The 5,323-nt window shown below is 33.6% G+C and overlaps 1 pseudogene; it reads right to left on the reverse strand.

Annotated features, from left to right (window-relative positions):
• LOC114416268 lies at nt 1–2,437 on the reverse strand (annotated as a pseudogene).
• Nucleotides 2,438–5,323: the final 2,886 nt, after the last annotated feature.

Raw genomic sequence — 5,323 nt, forward strand, 5'->3', positions numbered from 1 at the left:
TTAGAGAAAGGAATTTGACATGCATTGCAAGGAATAGGAAGCATTTGTTTCTTTTGCAAGTCTAGAAACAAGAATCCCAATTCCTTGACCCCTACTGCGCAAAACCTGTTAATTATATTATATCCATAATGTTAACAAGTTAATTGATAAACATATGCAGGTGAAAATGAAATATATAGAATAGCAATATATATACTTTTAACTAACTAACTAGCAAGCTAGGCGTGGCAGCATTTGTTACCCTAAAAGCATCCTCATCAGTTCAATCATCACCAATATAGATTGGAAATATATCATTCAAATTCTTGTACCCTAGAAATATGCAAATAGTATTATTATAGTGAATCAGAACAAATATATGACTTATATATGTAGCATAGGTAGGTGAGATATCAAAGTAAGGCTATTTTTGCATGAATTAATATATATAGTTATCTACTCACCTAATGATTCTAACAAAAATTCAAGAGCCTTGCCCTTGTCCCATTTGATGGTTGGACGGATCTCTAGCACTTTTCTCCCTTGGGTTAGCCTGAGTTGTGGATACTCATTGAGCACCAATCTAACTTTCTCCCCCAACGCTGCCCAACTCTAAGGAAAAAACAGAGTAAATTTTTTTTTTTAAAAAAAATGGTTACCGAACAATTTAAGTTTTTTGGCGTGTGTGTGGGTTTGGTAATTCTATTGATTCAGCAATTACATGGTAAGTTGACTGGTACCTTTTCGTCAACACAACGAAAGTGCAAGGACAAACAAAACTTATTGTTCTCAACCTTAGGGCCCCTGGGACAGTCTTCGTTTTTTCTAACAAGATCTTGTACACCTGAAAAATTATTTTTTGATAACGTACGACGCTGTTAATATTTGATGTGCTGCCACAGGCCAATTTGGGAGGAAATGAATTAGAGGTTTGCATTTAGATAAAAGAAAAAAGAGAAAATGAACCTCATCGATCATTGGCAGGAATTGACTCGTGGATTGGAACAGCACTGCTTTATTATTATTATTACCTTGAAAGAAAGCAACAAATGGCAAAACCAAAAAGAAACAAAAGATAGAATCTTCAACACACTGATTAGTTTCAGAAACTCTCTCTCACTTGCTTTTGGACTTTTTGTTGGACCAGTGATGTCCATGCCAAGTTCTGCCAATTTTACAAAGTTATATACCTGGGAAAAAAAATTAGAATGAACTCCAATTAAATCTCTCTAGAGAAGAAAAATAAAGAATCATTTAATCACTTCCATGTCACTTTTTGTACTTATTTTTCTTTGAAGAAAATGTATCTTGTCTCTGCACCTTCCGGTCACGATTGCTGTGGGAAAATGTCTTGCTATACCCTTTAGTGTTGCTCTCATCTAATTTGAGAAAACAAAGTCTCGGATTAATCACAAACATAGGCTTTATTCAATGGATATGAGTACAAGAGAAAAATGGGAACAAAAGGAAAACCTTTCTAGTCATGAAAGCCTTATCTGGATCTGCAACAATTGGAGAGAGAGTTCCATCGTAGTCAAGAAAAACTACAATTTGCTTTCCTTTGGCACTATATACTATTTACTAATGTGGTTACACTCATATTGGGTTACAGACTTACACACTTGTGGAAAGACTAACACCTAACTGAGTGCAGCAAAATTTGGACCTGATAAATCTTTAATCTTATAAATTATGTAATTCTAATCACTTAACATGAGAAGTCTCACAATCACAAGCTGAAAATAGAAATTTGCCAGAGAGACAACTACCTTCATAAAAAATATGTTGGAATGAGTCATAAATAAAGAACAAAGAACAGAGAACACAAACATCAAGAGAACATAATAAATTCACCTATTAGTGTGAATGAGTCATAAATAAGATAACCTGGTATCGATTTCCTTATTATAATTATAATCTAATAAGCCTATAAAGATTAATAAGATTAATAATTTTATTTAGAGGAATTAGTTGCTTAATAAGATTAATAAGAAAACGTTTTGACTTTTGAGTACCTTTATCCTTGTGTTGCAGTGCTAGTTTACAGATTCAGCCCTTAACTATTCAAAACAACACTTAAAATCCCTGTTTCACAGAATTAGTTGACACCTTAGATAAAATCATTATTTTTTGAGACCAATAATAAGTTTCACTTTATAGGTAGATAAAAGAGAAAAATACATAACAATTACAAGATATGGCACGACAGTTTTGAAGACTTTGAAGCTTAGAAAATCTTTAGAATGCATGATTTATAGAACTCAAGTGACTATGTACATTTACTTTTTCAGTTGTTCTTACTTCTGAGGGAAATTCTAGTATTCTACTGGTTGTTCAGAATGCTTCACGATTGTAGTATGTTACTGAGAACCTTAGAACATTTGTTCATGGCTCCCTCGGAGGCAAGAGGCTTTGAAATGTAAGGTTTTATATTTATGACCAATGAGAACAAAACCATTGGAATCAACAAAACTATTAGTCACCTAAAACCGCAATCATGAAAATTAAGAAACTAATCATGCATTGTACTGCAACGGGTATCAAAATTCAAAACAGGGGAACCAAAGGTATGAAAAAATCTACTTAAAGTTATCCAGAACATCTCCCAATTCAGAATTTGAGCTCATACAATTCATTGAATCTATAACAAAACATGTAGGAACAGTGGAACATAACAAGATGATGAAAAGAAAAAAAAAAGGCTTTTAAAGGTGGCAAAGAAACATAAAAAAGAAAAAGCTTTTATGCATAAGAAGGACTTGGGAATTCCCAGAAGGCAAAATGGAATACCCGTTAAAAAAAAAAAAGCAAAAACAGAATTGAGCAAACACCAAAAACAAGAGAGAAAAAAACACTTGCCTTGGAAAAACAACAAGAAGTTCCACTGATAAGAATGGAGAAAGGAGCAGAAAATAATTTCAAAAAAGAGAACTTCTTTGTATTGGAGAGGTGCTTAAACATGATAAGCCATTTTCGTTACCCCATTTTTCTCTTAAACATCAAGAGAACTTCTGCAGAATGAAGACAACGGTATCACTTTACGATCTTGAGATAAGGCTAAATATAACTAGCAAATGTATTACAAATTCACACATTCGTTTTTGCAATCTCTGGAATCTTCCCCTTCATCTTTTGCAAAGCTTCAGTCACTAGCCTTCAATTATATAAAAGTACCAAGTAAGACATAGTATAAAGAATTAAATGAAAAATAAAAAGGATTACCATGCCATAAACAAAGAAATATCAGCCCTTAATGTCTTGTTGTAGGAACATACTTAGCTTTTTCCTCTTTAGCAATCTCATGACGTCTCATCTTTTCCCATAGACGTGCAAGCTCCTATTCAAAATTAAATTAAATTAAAATTAAATACCACCTGGTGAATTCCCAACCATCAAGGTTACAACACTCTATTCAACTGATGAAAGAACAAACAATAAATAAAAAATAATGTCTCACTTGCTCAAGAGTGAAATGTCGCTTTCTCTTCTTTTTTCTAGCATCTACTAGTTCCTGATACGAAACAATCATAATCTCATCTAATCAATCAAAACAAATAATCTCCAAATGCCTCAACAATTAATTAATTGGCATAAAACAAAAAAAGAAATTGCAAAAAGCCTGGAATGATCCAAAGCGAAATCGTAGATATTCTAATTATTTAGGAGAGAAACCTCGGAATGAAGACGACCTTCTCGGCCGGTAAGAGGAGTCGTCTTCTTGTTCTTGTTGTCTTTAGCAACGGAGTCTAGTTTGTGCTTCTTTGAGGCAACGAGCTTCGAAGCCTTGGGATCTTCGGAGTCTATTTTTTACTGTTGAAATCTTGCAAGTTAATACAAGAAAGGGAAAAATAAAAAAACAGCCAAAACATTTCCAACAATTATATTCAACACCTACACAGTATCCCAACCTCTCTTTCATCTCATTTTTCTTTCTCCCACTCTCTTCATTTTCTTTTTTCTTTCTATTTCTCTCTTCCTTCCACTTTCTACACCCAAAATTGGGGTGTACATCTAACATTTTTCAAACTTAATAATGTGTGATCCTTTGCAAACTTCCTAATTGTATTATTGTTACGTTATGAAGATATTGAAAACAAATATATGACCTTCTTTTCAGCTTCTTCCTTGGCAAATCTTTCATGAGAAATATATACACCATTCTTTTCCCTTGCTGCTCGAATATCTGCAATATTCATATTATACAAAAGATAAGATACAAAATCTTCTCTACATTCCAAAACTAATAGTGGTGGTGAGTGTACCTTCTTTCATCCTATCAATTTCCATGTACAAGTCCTTCAACAAAACAACCTTTGAAACCTTTTGGTTTGCCTATTAAAAAACACACAAAGCTTTAAAACTGCTTTTAGAAGAATTGTAACTTGTAAGGAACAATAGCAATGGTAACTGACCTCAGGCTTATTCTTTATGCTTTTTGCATGGCTAGCATAGTCTAATGTAGTAAGTGTTTCTTCCATACAATAAGCAGACGGGGAAATAGTAGCAATTATACATGTTTTTGTTTTCCCTCCCAAGGAGTCTCGCAAAATCCTTGTAAGCTTACTATCTCTGAAACAACACAACCGATTGGCATGAATCTTAAGGCTCATGTCTTTCAAATTCTAAATAAACAATGATGATTCAACATGATGTTAGCATGAACCTGTAAGGCACATGAGGAGAATGTTCCACAAGCGCATTTATGACACATCCCAGGGTGAGTAAGCTAACATCTCTCTCTCGATCTGGAGTGATAATGAAAGATTAAGAAATTAAACAGCAAAGAAAAATGGCCTCTGAATATGCTTTTTCTGCTGATTCGCTTTGTATTGGATGTCTCTCAACTATTAAGTCCTTCTCTATGTATAGTTGTATACTCCATTTGTAGCTTTGTGCAGTCATTTCATATTAAAGTCTGCCTTGCTGGTATGTGTGGCCCCCTTAGAAAAGATAAATAATAAATAATTGAATTCTTTAACTCTAATTTGCAACGTTATCATATTTGAATGCATCATCATCTCGATAAAGATAGTATCATCTCATCTATATTAAAAGGGCAATTTAATATCCTGTGTTTTTCCATTTTCCATGATAAAATAATGTACATTCTGCAAATATATTATTAGTCGGCTCAACTGATGACATATATTAATCGTAAGAATACACAAAACTCCTCCACACAGTAAGGTTTTTATAATCAAAATCTAGAAACGGGAAAAAAAATTATAGCAACCGGAAACCCTAAAAGCAGAAGTTCATATAGCAGAGTGTCCAAAAAGGGAACATTAGATCAGAGAGAAAACCTCAAATTTTATTTGGGGGTAGGGGTGCCGAGGAAGCTGGC

This window comes from Glycine soja, chromosome 6 (genome assembly GCF_004193775.1).
Source record: "Glycine soja cultivar W05 chromosome 6, ASM419377v2, whole genome shotgun sequence".
NCBI lineage: Eukaryota > Viridiplantae > Streptophyta > Magnoliopsida > Fabales > Fabaceae > Glycine > Glycine soja.